This window comes from Triturus cristatus, chromosome 4_2 (genome assembly GCF_964204655.1).
Source record: "Triturus cristatus chromosome 4_2, aTriCri1.1, whole genome shotgun sequence".
NCBI lineage: Eukaryota > Metazoa > Chordata > Amphibia > Caudata > Salamandridae > Triturus > Triturus cristatus.
In genome coordinates, this window is record NC_140586.1 from 72,620,271 (window position 1) to 72,635,335 (window position 15,065).

A 15,065-nucleotide genomic window follows, 5' to 3' on the forward strand; every position below is an offset into this window, starting at 1 on the left:
GCAGCGCGAAGATTGGAATACAATAGTGATATGAGGGAAATTAACTTTGGCCCAAAAGCAAACCATTTGAGGGTGTAAAATAGATAGTGCCATTCAACTCTCTCAAATGCATTTTCTGCGTCTAGTGCTATAGCTGCAAGTGAGTGATTCAAATGAGAGGCTTTAGATAAAATGTTAAAAAAGAGTATGGACATACAGGCCCTTTATAGCAATATCCCTATTGAAGGAGCTTTAGTAGCGGTCCACTGGTTTTTTAAAACTTACAACATCAAATGCCCATCCATTTTTGTTTTGGAATGTTTAAAAATAGTGCTGGAAGATAATGTATTTGAATTTAACCAACAGCTATATAAACAAAATCAAGGCGTCAGTATGGGGGAATACACTACTACATTATGATAGTTTTCATCCTATGAGTCAAAAAAATAGCATTCCGTTTGGTGAATTTCTACGCCTCAGGCGTAATTGTACGAGCATTATTGATTTTGATGAAAAATCTATCATGATGAAGAATACATTTCTAGCTAGAGGTTATCCCAATAAAATTGTGCGGGACTCTTTCAAAAGGGCTCGTTATTATGACAGACAACATCTATTAACAAATACCAAAACAAAAAAAGATCCGTCTTTGGTTTTTGTAACACGGCATTCTATGCCTAATGCTAGAATTCGCCAAGCGGTTTGCTCTAGTTGGCAAATTCTGAATGCAGATAAGTCCGGGGAGAGAGGCTCAATATCTAAACCGTTATTTGCGTACAGACGCAATAAGAGTTTAAAAGATCATGTAGTACACTCTAGGATGAAAAATACCAAAACCTTCTTGCAGACTAGCTTGGAAGGATCGAAAACAGTGGTGGGTAATTTCAGATGCACCTCGTGTAAATCCTGTGAAACTGCCATCGAAGCACCAACATTCATGTTCAATGGCCAATGCATCTCTCCCAATACACTTAACAACTGTAAATCGACAGATGTCATTTATCTGATTATATGTCACTGTAAAATGTGATATGTGGGAGAAACAGGTAGATCTTTAAACACTAGATTAACAGAACATAGATCTGCGATTAGAACACAGAAACTGTTAGCACCCATGGTACAGCATTATGTAAACCTAGGACATACACCGGATGAGATGCAGTGGTATATCCTAGAGAGAATTTGTCCAAAATCAGGTGTATTGACAGAGAGGTTAAGAAAAATGAGAGAAGTCTTTTGGATTTTTATTCTGGATACAGCAACATCAGGTTTAAATCAAGACATACCCTGGAACCAAGCCATTAAGAATAATGGATAATGGCTTCTAACTTATTGACTTAGGGTCGTATTAAAATTGTATATTTCAGTAGCAGTGCCATCTTAGATAGTATACCAGGGTATAATCAAAATATTTTGTTTAACACACGTCGGTCTTGGTTCGATTTGTGTTAAGCTTAATATTGAACTCAGGTAACATTATAATTTTGATATTGGTGGAGGTCATAAAATAAATATAATTAGTCTTCTAAGGTAACCTCTAATTTGTCAATATGGAGTAAAAGACCAATATTTCAGCTCGCTTCAATTTACTATTTGGCAAGCTCAAGATGGCGCCCATGTGGAAAACATATATCGGTCAACAAATAGTCCTATCTCTATGTTATTGACCAACCAAGCTTGCGTTAAGCTGACGCACATAAAAGGACCAAGATGGCGGTTATTCGGTTAGTCTTCGACTACGGCAAGAGCGTGCGATCAACATAAGAGCAGGTATGCAATCTGTGGTTTGTTGGCTATTTTATAGTTTATCTATACAACAGAGAGAAGGGGGGGACCGGGAGCTTGTTATGGTCCAGTGTCTGTGCTCCGTGTGTCGTCTATAATACTCAAATGGAGACACTGTTCCTTAAGAGGGAAAGGAAAAAAGAGACAAATTCGAAAAGAAATAGGGAAGAGTAAAGTCCTAGGCTAGTATTAGGCCCAAAAATAGATCAGGGGGGGGCATACCTTAGTTTCTCTTGTTGCCCTCACACACCCCGAAGGATGTCATGCTTCATCATTGGGCGTTTTGCTCCTCGTCGGGCCGGCGCTGCAATGCCCTACGGGTCCCCCGAAGGGTCACTTTAGCGGAGATCTTTTAGAGAAAACGCCGTTGGGTGCATGCGGGTGTGTGGTTTGGGTCCTAATAAAAAGACACGTGGTGATGTGGGTATTAAAAGACTCTATTTGATGCCAGTAGTATTTGTACACAATTATATCATGAATATCTAGGAATCCAATATATGTGTATGCTAAAATTATGACTATTTATTGATTGTTATTATTGGATATGTTCATAGTCATATTAATCTATTAAAAAATAAGACAAAACAAAATTATTTATATATCACAAAAGAAAAAAACATAAAAATAAATTAAATAATTTTTCAATCAGTTTTTCTAAATCTCCTTTTTATAAATGTATGTATTTACAGTGTATAGCCATTAACAATTTTGCTGAACTTGGAGTTGACAGGTGATCTATATGTTAAGTACACTGTTGCCCGGTGTTCTCCCCCCTTTTTCTATTAGTATATTCCCTGCCTGGGCATTGTATCAGGTTAGCAGGGGCCCCGTTACTTTATCAAACATGTAAAATAGATAGTGCCACGCAACTCTATCAAATGCCTTTTCTGCGTCTAGTGCTATAGCTGCAAGTGAGTGATTCAAATGTGAGGCTTTAGATAAAATGTTAAAAAAGAGTTGTGTATTATCTTGGATAACTCGTCCTTTTACAAAGCCGGATTGTTCCTTACCTAATAGTTTTGGAAGATATGGGTCTAAATGTAAGGCTAGTGCTTTGGAAAAAATGTTGTAGTCTATATTGACAAGCCAGATGGGTCTAAAATTCTTACAGTACTTTGGATCTTTGCCCTCTTTGGGTATCAAGCATATGTGAGCATTTCCTAAAGAATAAAAGGACTCGATCAAAAGGTGTAATTTGGGCATTAATAATTTGGAAAAATGGAGAAAGAATTCAACAGTAAAGCCATCTGGCCCAGGTGCCTTGTCTTTTTTTAAGGTGTTGGAGTGCATCCAAGAGTTCTTGTTGTGTTATGTCAGTTTGCAGGAGTAATATATCAGCAGAAATCTGTGGAGGCTTTTGTATGGGGGAGAAAAAGTCTGAGAGCATATGATCTGTGGGATTTGTTTCAGATGAATACAATGTTTTGTAGAATAATGCAAATTCACTTTTAAGGTTGAACTGCGATCATAAACAGAATCAATATTCAATTTGTTATGCTTAGTTTTTAAAAAGTTGGCCAAAAGTTTCCTTGCCTTATTTCTACCACCATAAAATTTTGCGCTAGATTTCAATAGATATAACGAGGCATTATCCGTTGATTCCTTATTGAACTGCAACTTAGCTTTTATAAGGGCATCAAGATCATCCCTCGAGTTAGATGTGTAAAAAGAATGCTCCAGTCTCTTAATGTCTTGGAATAATGAACGTGTACGATTGCGGGCAATACTACGTTTTTTGGCCACATAATTTATAATAAAATCTCTTGCCGAAGCTTTAAAAGCGTCCCAAATCATTGAAAAGGAGAGGAAATCAGTTTGATTAATGAAAAAATATTCAGCAAAAAAGGCATTGAATGAGGAAGTAAACTCTGGATCTAGAAGGAGAGAGTTATTAAACCGCCACCTCTTAGGGGCCTTACTGTTGGGTAAAATGTCCAAATCGATTGAAATAGGAGCGTGATCTGATAATAATATAGGTCCTATTTCCACGCACGTAAGTGCTTGCGAAATGTTATGGGATATAAAATAATAGTCAAGTCGTGATTGAGAATGATGCACCGGAGAGTAGAAGGTGTATTCTCTTATAGTCGGATTACATGATCTCCAAGCATCAAGAAGTTTATGCTGTGTAATCGTATGAACAAAAGATTTGTGTGTTTTGTTGGGGATGAATGAAACTTTAGAATTCCGATCTATGAAGGGATCGAAAACCTGGTTACAGTCATCCGCCAGTATAAAATTATCTTCCATATGAGAAGTAATTTGTTTAGCTAGCGAGAGCCAAAAAGAAGGGACGCCACCAGTAGGGGCATAAACATTGAAGAAAGAGACTGGAACATCCTTCAACATCAACTTAACATTGAGCCAATGACCATCTGGATCAGATTCTTGCGAAGTAAACTTAAATTGGAGAGATTTGCGACACAACATCATAACACCATTACGTTTACCATCGCCATTAGAATAAAATATTTCTCCTACCCAACCTTTTTTTTAGTTTTGGTGACTCATTTTCTGTGAGATGCGTCTCTTGTAAGAATATTATATCAGCATTTAACTTGGTCAAATGAGATAGGACCCTTTGTCTTTTTATGGGAGAATTTAGCCCTCTAACATTCCACAATACTAATTTTAACGGCATTGCAGATTAAGAAGAGCACAAATAGTGAGAATAAAATAATGATAGACCAAATTAGTCAAGGAAATAGGAGAAATGCATGAAACTAAAAATACCTTACAGACAAATGCCATAACTAAAGTAAGAAAAGAAGAGTGCATAAATAGTAGGAAAAGATGAAGAGGTATTTGATAAGAAAAATCAAGGAAATAGAAAGATGTATAACTGAAGCTGTAATTTGAGAAGAGGAGATAGGAAAATAGTTGTAAAGTAATAAAGGTGTGTAACAATAAGGGCTGGAATAGAACAACTCCCATAGTAAAATCAAACAGAGAGTGAAAGATAATGTGATGAAAAATATCGCGAAGAGAAAGGATATCAATGACACCCAGAAAAAGAAGAGGAATGAGGGAAAAGGAGAGAAGGAGAGGTAGTAATAAGGGTAAAGTAGAAATGTAGGAGAATGACATACCTACAGGGAGAGAAAACAGGCAAACAAGGAGGAGGGGTGGAACCACATGGGAAAGACGACACATCCAAGGTCGGAGAAACGGGGGACCAGGAAGACATCCTGAGACAAGGATACGACATCTGTGAAAACGAAAAAAAAAAAAAGATAAAAAATTAGGATAAAAAACTAGAGCGGACAATAACAACAGTGAGAAAAACCATGAATGACAATGAACAACTATATAAAATCACAAGCTATAATAAGGGTTACAATAAAAGTGTCGGTAGTCTAAAGGCACAATTCCTGAAACTAACAAAGATTAGAATGAAAAGAACATAAATTCAAACAACAATTTTTAGGATAAAAAAGATATAACGGATAAACAACAAGGAAAATAATAACCAAGAGTGAAAATTAACAATGCTGCGTAAATGTAAACTGTAATAAGAACAACAGTAAATGTAATTGTAGCGAAAAGAAAACTCAATTCGACAACTGTCGCAGATAACAGTGGAAGGATCGGAATTCAGACAACATGTTTAGATATAATGCAACATCAAGCTTCAAGCATGAAATGAGGAAGAAGGCCCAGAAGAGTCCATGGCAGATGTTTTGCAGGAGTTAATGAAGCTTCGTAAGCACAGCAGATCTTCATACGTAGTTGTTCTATTATTGTATGTTACTTTGAATAAACACGGATGAAAAATACCATATCTGGCTCCCAACGAATGAAGATCAGCTCTCATACTTAGAAAGGCTTTACAATGATTAGCAGTGGCTTTAGCATAATCCTGAGCAGAGACCAAGGAAGAACCAGACCATACTATATTTGGAGAGGATTTAACCGCTGCCAATACCTTCAATAAGTCTTTGTACTCTAAGAAATACAAAATGACTCCTCTTGGCCTTTGTGAGGGAGAAGCATGAGAAGGTATACGACCTAGCCGATGTGCTTGCTGAATATTGAGTACTGTATCTTCTGGCATGTGGAGTATTTTAGGAAGAAATTATTTGAAAAAAGTGAGAGAGTCAGATCCTTCAAGTCCTTCACCTAAGCCGTAAATGCGTAAATTGTTCCGCCTGTTGCAGTTTTCCAAATCCTCAGCCTGCTTTTGTAGCATAGAAACTTGAGAATGGAGATGAGAGACACCGACACAAGTTTCTTTTAAAGAAGTAACGCTCTGTTCAACTGAAGACACCGTTGTTTCGAGTTGGGACCAATTGTCCGTCAGTACTTGCAACTTAGTATTAGTCTCTCCCATAAAGGACCGCAGGGCCCTGATTTCTTCCAGTAATAGCTCCATGGAAACTGGTGATGTTGATTTAGGAGGCGAGGGAGGATCTTTTTTCAGACGCTTAGTATTAGATTTCCCTGAAGCAGCTTGAGAGGGCTCCATTGTTATATCTGAATTTTGAGAAAAAGACGCTAAGGAATCCTCTAATTTAGAAAATTCTGAAAAAATCTTTGAATTTTTTATAAAAATATGTTTTGGTTTGGAAAGTGGAGGATGTGACGTCTTTGTTCTGCCCATAAATCTCCTACAGCATACTCTGCTCCAATGTGTGCGCAATAAGGGTAAAGCACTGTGCAATAAGAGTCATCCAAGAGGAAGAGAAAAGAGATTTGGCATGCCAATATATGAACAAAACTGTGGAATTGTAAGGCAGAGAATTCTTTATTTGAATAGTAAAGTCACGAAACATGTGAGGTACCTCCGTGAACACCAAGACGTAGGAACAGGAGGAAGTACATGCTGGTGAAGCTTAGCGATGAAACTAAAATGGCCGCTTTACAACTTGCCTCAGCAATGCTTGAGCGAGGATCACAGATTGAAATGCAACGTTGAGCAGTAAAGACCCAGGTGCAGAGAACCAAAGCTAAAAGTTCAGAAGGTCCTCAGTTCAGGGCGCAATAAAATTGGGACAGGCAAATGATAGGAAGCACAATGTAGTAATTGGAAGGGGTATTCTGGAGAATAGAAGTGCTTCTAAAATGGCTGCCATGTGAGTTGCATTAGGAGCATTGAAAACGGGCTAAAATAGCAAAATTTAGCATACATGCCATCATTGCTGCAGAAAAAAACATTTACTTGCCACTCACAGCCTGCTGAATAAATGGTGAAGAAACTTCATGAATAAAGTTCATTTATGGGCGACTCGTGAGGAGAAACAGAATCGCGCGAGCGATTCAAAATGGCGGCCGCGAGGAAAGCGGGACCGCAAATCGCTCACTGCGCCTAATTAAAGCTGCTGGCATGCATCAGGAAGATCGCCGATCGTTCCAAGACATTCCCGGCACCTTCCGACGTCCACGTACATCTTCAACACGGGGGAAGACCGCTCGTAGGATGAAGTCTTCGAGGTGAGCCGCGGAGCATCACTCGATCTCCACCATTTCCCTCGGGCGCCAAGCCACGCACCCCCAAAAGACGTGCTTAAACTAATCCAAGCCCCTAGTAGCCTAACAATATCTGCACATATATCGATTCAACTGCATCCAAGTCTATTGACTAATTTGGAAGAACAGTTATAAATCCTTTGTGTGATATATTGTGTAAATCCAAAGTGCCATTTTACAATGGTGTATTACCCTTTTTGAATTAAAGACTATAATATTGTTGTCATCTAAACAAACCCCTTTCGTATCAACCACAATTCTCAAGCCACCTCTTTCGTGTTTATTCTAATATGAATTAAAAACTATTAATTCTCATTCCTTCTAGTATTCATTCAAACCTAACTACATCCACTCGCATAATTTGTCCTAATAACAATAAACAATTTTATATTTTCTTCAACTATCCATTAAAACGAAGCACCATCTTACGGTAGCGTTCGTCATTGCTATTCATCAAAGGACATACTCACACTGATCAGAGAATAATATGTTGTATTGTGTGACTCAACCTGCCATCGATCTTACAATTAATTCAAAAGTGCTTCAATTAATTCACTACATTTGAAAAATGGCTCTACCTCATAAGTATCCTTTATAGTGTGGCTCCATTCGCCATATCGCAATGATGCATTATCTATTTTGAATCACATCTTCTTGTATTGGGTGCAGTCAAACCAACCCTTAAATCTTTAACAATCCATTACGGCTTACAGATCACTCCCATCCACATGGGTCTTCTGAATTAGAAAAATAGTATTGCTATCATCTAATAATCGATCTTCATATCACTCATAATCCAAATAATAAATCAAATAATCTAACCAAACTCAGATTCATACCCACACAATATATCTTCTTCCACAACATAACCTTTACAACGATATCCATCATCTCACAGTCCTTCATAAACAATGCTTCACCTTCACCAACTCCCACTCTAAACTATTGCGAATTACCACATTAAACATTGCAGCCACACTGACCTCAATTTGTCCCTAAACATTATTAAAAATAATGTATCTCATTATCAATATTCAATCCCAATTTCAATGTTCTTAACCTACTGATCCACCTCGCCTCATTCTGTCTAAGTCTCAATTCCATGTCTCCTTCCCGAGGATCTACATTAGAACGTGATACACGATGAAATCGTATCTCTCTCCTGTCAGGATGATATAATGTAATATGTTGGGCCAAAGGTGACCCCACATCATCATTCCTAATGGCCCTACAATGTTCTTGAATCCTTAATTTGAGAGCCCCTTTGTGTGCTGCCGGTATGAACCAAATCACAGTCAAAGATTAAACCATAGATTACAGGATTGCTTTTGCAGTTGACAAACTAATCAAATTCATAAATTCTCTCAGAGTTGTATTTGAAACTTTTATGCCAAAACGGCTTACATTACATTCAGTCCATACAAAAAAAACTTTAGGTGGTTTAGCCAACCAATTATTCTCATTTTCGATTGCCACCGGTGGTAAAAAGTTCTTACTCATTCTATCACTTTTCATGCCGCCTCATCTGTAGGTCGCAAGACTTTTCTCAAAGATAGTTTTATCCAAACCTAGTACCCCAGTTAGAAGAGACCAGTGCTTTAACATGATTCTAAAAACTGCATTGTGTTCACAACTATAAGTCGTTACTAATGCTAGTCTGTCATTCTTCTTCTTAGGTTTCTGTGTCAGGATGCTGTTCCTATTCACCAACCCGATTCTACTCGCCGCCTTCTTGAGCAGATTTCCCCCATAGCCATGTTACTTTAATCTGTTATTCAAGTCTTGAATGTTTTACTCAAAACAATGATTTTCACTACAGTTTCTACGTAGCCTAATTATTTTCCCACAAGGGATTCCTTTTTTAACTGATCTCGGGTGTGAATTATCTGCCCTACGAAAAGTATTAGTAGCAGTTGGTTCTCTAAACAATTTACTCTGGATTTTCTCACCCTTCACATAAAGTTCAACAGCCAAAACGATAATGTTTTGTCTGTCGAAACACACTGTAAACTGTACATTAAATGCATTTTCGTTTAGATAGTCAAAATATTCATGCAGCTGTGTTTCAGAGCAGATCCATATAATTAGGACATCATCAATGAAATGGCTCAAAAAGAAAAAAGAATTCTTCCATCTACTAGCAGCAGTTGCCCTTGCATGTCCCTTCTCAAACCAACTCTTGATGAGGATGACCTCCACCTCCTGAAATTGCAGGACTCCTCAGCTGTCTTTGACACACTTGACCATCTCATCCTAATACTCACTCTGGAATCTTGAATGGGATTCACCAGCTAGGTCCTGCACTGGTTCCCCTTCTACCTATCCAACCAAAACCTGTTTGCTCACATGGGCACCCGCAGGTCCTAAAAGATCCCTATCACCTGTGGAGTCCCGCATGGCATGGTCCCATATTATCCCCTGTCATCTCCAACCTCTACATGGAGCAGCTTGGTGATTCGCTCAGAGATAACAGCATCAAGGGTCACTAATATGCCAATCATACACAAGTCTACTTGAAAGTTACCTCTGTTTCAGACAGCCAACGGCTCAATCATTGCCTGTACATCGTTAAGATCTAGATGTACCTAAAGCTCAATCCGTCCAAGACAGACTTCCAGTTATATACCTAGAACAACAAACAAGAAACACTACATATCAACCTTGATGGTTACCAACCCTAATTATCACAGAATGCCAAGTCTCTTGGATTCACCATGGACACCACCGCACCCTCAAGGAATGCATTGTCAAACAAAGAAAAAAGACCAAAGCGTGGTACCAGCTCTCTCTTCCAAAGAAAGTGAAACCGTTTCTTCCAAAACACAACTTCAGAGGTGCTCTTCAAGTACTCGTACTCATGCAGGTGGATGGTGGCACGGCCCTGCTCCATGGCCTCCCACATTCCACACTGGCACCCCTTAAGGGCATCCAGCACACCGTAGCATCTCTCATCCAGGGCCTGAACAAATATTATCACATCACCCCACCCCCCAACAGCCTGAAGAAACTCCATTGGCTCCCCACTTTCTGGTAACCACGATCTTCACATAGCTGCCAAGGTTTCAGATTGCTTATGTGGGACATTTTCAAAATTTCAGTGCAATTATGAGTGACATTCAACGACTATGAGTGACACTCTCTCATGAGAAAAATCAAGCAATGAAGACGAGAGGAACATAAATATCAGAAATTACACCCATTTGAGCAACAAGAGACTCTAAGAAAAGCTTAAAACTGCTGTAAAGCACCAGAAATGGAAGGGTACTAACCTAGTGAAAAGCAGTAGCTCACAGCTAATCCTCATAAAATATAGTTTTCCAAATATGCGTAGTTCATGTTCCATAGCTGCCAAGTTTTTAAATTGCTTATGTGCAATAATTCTGTGGTTTTCATATACTTATGAGTGACACTCAACAACTAAATGTGTGACACTTAGGGCCCGATTCCGATATCGCTAAAATGCGCTCCTGACGGCATCTGTCAGTAGCGAGTCCGAGTCATACGTGTGATTTCCGTGCGACTCGTACAGCTGTACGAGCGAGCAAATACAATGCGATAATCGCATCGTGCTCCGAGCGACTCGTAAGTGTCAGCGATCCCCTCTGGACGACTCCGCCATAGCTGACACGCCCAGCGCAATGGGGCGGATTCCCGGACGACCAAGTACGATGCTCGCTCCGTGCAGCTGGATAGAGTCGGAGCCTCTCACTCTAAAAAGCTACGGGAAGCGGACTTCGGGGGTCCGTAGCGGGCCCGCCTTCACCCGGGCCCCCACGACTCAACCACTGGGGGGGACCACATGCATGCACGGTGCGGCGGGACCGAGGCGTCCCCGTGCGAGACATGCGTCTATTGTCTTTGGGAGCCTATGTAAGCAATGTACACAAGGCTCCCATAGACTTCAATGGGGCTCCGAGCGCGAATCGGACGTAGGGCTTTCCGAGAGAGATCCGAATCGGGCCCACAGAGTGAAGTCCATGGAATGAGGTAAATATCAGAAATTACACCATTGTGAACAAGGAGAACCTCTAAAAAGACCTTTCAACTACTGTACAGCACCTGAAATGGAAGGCTACACATGCCCTGGAGCTCCTCAAACTCAATTTGTGCAATGGGAAAGTAGCCCACATGATCACAAAGTTCTGTTTGTGGTTTTTAAACCAGGTGCTTTGTACGCTGGGATTTGTATCATGTTATTTCTGGATGGTAGGAAAAAGAAAAAAAACACAAGTCCCCGCATGCAAAGTACAGGGTGTGTGACAATAAGCTTCCACAGGTTGTGCATCTTACAATTTTTCATATGATGTGCAACTACAAACTGTCACAGATAATGTGACATTGCACTATCACATGGAGTGTGACTACAAACTGGCAGATGCTGTGTGACTACACACTTTCACAGAGTGTGCAGGAACAAACTTCACAAGTTATATGATACAAACCTTAGCTGGGTATGTGGGAGCCATCTTTACCAAAAAAACAGTTCAAAGATTCACAGAAGCTGACGGCTGCCATCCGGATGTGAAGCAACTGACGATACTGTAATATCACTTTGTTCCTGCCATGTAACAGTAGTACGGAATGCCATCTACCAATACTGTCTGAGCACAGATTTTTGTGAGCTCAAAAATCAGATAGGCGGGAAACCATCATGATAATGCCTCTTTCACACACCACTGATACCAATACGTGATACTCCATCACACACAGCATGAGACAAAACATTTTAAAATATGTTGAATAAACTAGAATTAATAAAGATTCTAGAGCGCATTATCATGAGACAATTGGGCACCACTTGTGTGTCGCACTTATGTGTCTCAATATAATGACAATGGCACATAAGGGAGGTGAAGGGCAATTACTCAGCAATACAGCCCTTAGAAATATTCAATAATGCTGTTTCAACATGTCAATATTGAAAAATACGATGTAGATGTACACCATGATATATGTACGCATAACAGCCAACTCGCATCACTGTCTATCCGATATGACATCCCCATTAGCCCTGAGTCAGAAATATGTGGTTAGGCAGGCCCTGCGACCTAGGCCTCGGCCTGAAGCAACTGATTGACAGCTCACAGGTGGGGTGACACATAACCCTTAGACAAACGCGTGAACAGGAAAACCCAGATCAGTCCCACAGAGAGGCAGCAACACCACCATGGTCTTAGGAGATTGGCCCCATTATAACACGCTTGGCCAGAGGGGCGCACATTCCCAAAACACCATAAAGTCAGATGCCACTCTAAGTTAGGAACTCTCAGCCAATCAGAACACAGCATGCACACTACACACAGGGATCACACGCTCCCCATGCAGGACATCTGGACATGTACACACTGCCCCCACTTTGTGTCCACGCAAGGTCAAGACTCACCTGCGCTTCTTATCAAACGACCAGATTTTTGGCCCTGTGATTAAACCCAGATCAAAGGAATGTACAAATTACTTTATGACATTTCATGTAATGTATAAAATGACAGCCCAAACCAATGTGCTTTGAGACAGTCTTCAGACCTGTCACCTGTTCTCCGGCTGCTGAGTTTAATTAAACCAACTGTTCCTGTTTTGCCAAACACCTCTTGTCTTTCATTTTTTCAATGTAAATTCACATTTAAGTAACATTTTGGTGAGCAAGATAGGAGAGAAGGGATCTTCGAGTCTGATTGCAGCCTTAGCAAAAGGACCCCGACATACGGATTCACATCTGCACAACAAGAACAGTGAAAGACACACAATGGATGGACGGAATGCAGAACAAATCAAAACATTCACGCCCAGTCAAGAGATCTGGGTTAAATCCATCATTCTTTTGCTCACCATGCCACTGCAGTTTAGACCTGGCCATATGCAAATCAGTCTTGACCCTGTGCCTCATGGGAACAGTCCAGCCCGAACTGTCAAGCCAGGTCCTCCCTGGACCGGAAACAAGCATCCTAGGATCGGTTTCGGGGTTTCACCCCTCTTCAGCCAGGATAGCTTGATTCCAGTAGCACAGTGAGCCCAGGACCCACGTCTGGGCATACCTGGCACACATAGGGCGAGAAAGCAAAAGGCACACAATTGATGGACGGAATGCAGAACAAATCAAAACATTCACCCCCAGTCAAGAGATCTGGGTTAAATCCATCATTCTTTTGCTCACCATGCCACCCCAGTTTAGACCTGGCCATATGCAAATCAGTCTTGCCCCTGTGCCTCATGGGAGGACCTGGCCTGGCAGTTCGGACTGGACTGTTCCCATTGGGAGCAGGGTCAAGACTGATTTGCCTACAGCTGGGTTCAAACCGGACTGGCATGGTGAGCAAAAAAAACAATGGATTTAGGCCCAGATCTCTGTACTGGAGTGAATGTATGACATTGTTCTGCATTCTGTCCATCAATTGTTCTTTTTGCAACAAGAACAGTGAGCAGACGCAGCAATTAATTGGAAGTTCTGCTGATTCTGTGGAGCAGAGGTCCATCATGAAGCCCCTGTAAGTGAGTAAGAGGCTACATCTGATCCTTAGTCCCAGCATTTGGTGTATGGCAAACTAGGAAGAAGCGCACAAATCTAACCTGAGTGCCCTGCTACTAACAGAAATCTGACATATTGCCAATTTTGTGTCTGAGCGGAGTAGTCACGAGGCAGCCTCAGAATGAAATCCCGCGGAGGTCACCTTTCTTCGATAGTCAGCACGCTAGGAAAGGTGAGGGTTGTTTAGTCGCTTGGACCGCTGGGCATGACAGAGGATATGCTTGTCTCTGGGTGAGATACAGGGACTTCCTGGACTGCTGTGTGAGACACAAAGGGTAGACTTGATACCTGGGTGTGATGCAGGGGTGCGGCCTCACCGCCTGGACCATTGGGCATGACTCAGACGGTATGCATAGGCTCTGGGTGTGATGTGGAGCCAGCATCTCAATCTTACTTTTTATGTCTAAAGGAGTTTTATTAGTGATATCGGTTTCTTAACATTGCACGTATCTGGCAGAAGTGAGAAGTGTTATTTGTTTGGACCACTGGGTGTGACACAGCCGGTACGCATGACCCCTGGGTGTGAAATAGAGTGTCATTCGGACATTAAGGTAAAACGTGGACCTTGGAGAATGTGCAGCTTGTGTTTGTCCAAGGAAGGCCTGTAGTAGTCGAGTGCTCCTCCTTCTACGCGTAAATTGTTGGTATCTTTGTCCCTGAGCAGATATTGACAGATTATTGGGCACACTTAATTCCATGTACTGCACAGAGCCTCCCCTCATCATTGAGCGGCATCCGCTATGAGCGGGCTAAGATTTTTTGACAAAGTCATCATTATTTCTTCTCTGTCATTTTTTTAATCTTTTACTTCTATTTTCTTTGTGGCTTTCAATTGATGCACTTTTTCTTGCTGTTGTGGTGCTGGTGATTATTGCAACTTTGTTTTATGTTGAATGTTAGGTCCAGTTAATGATTTCTTTTTATTTATTATATATTTTTATTATGTTTGCATCATAACAATAATGACATTAAACAATTCCCACCCCGCCCTGACCTCTGTCCTCGATAACCTTGCAATGACTTATTCATATATTCAAAGTAATACAATGTTCTTCAACAGTATCATTTTGAATGCAGATAGTAGATTATGGTAATAATAGAAGCAGCAGCATGGCACTCTATACTCAAATATCCGTTGGTACAATTACGGATGTCAGTGTTAATACATTAAGAATTTGCTAAAGTTGTATTTCCGCAAATTCCCAAATCATCCTGCCATCCTGTCCTCGTTCAGTTCGAATTAATTTATGCCATATTCCACACTCAGCTTGCAGCCACCATATGTATTATCATAGCCAGTACTTATGTTTAG

General features: G+C 40.6%; 1 long non-coding RNA gene across 1 annotated transcript in view; it reads right to left on the reverse strand.

Moving 5' to 3' along the window:
- LOC146833007 (uncharacterized) overlaps positions 1-15,065 on the reverse strand; it is a 483,129-nt gene that overhangs the window by 460,270 nt on the left and 7,794 nt on the right. Inside the window, exon 2 of the long non-coding RNA XR_014960486.1 lies at positions 4,854-4,972. This is a non-coding gene — a long non-coding RNA (uncharacterized LOC146833007). The remainder of the gene's footprint in view (positions 1-4,853; positions 4,973-15,065) is intronic.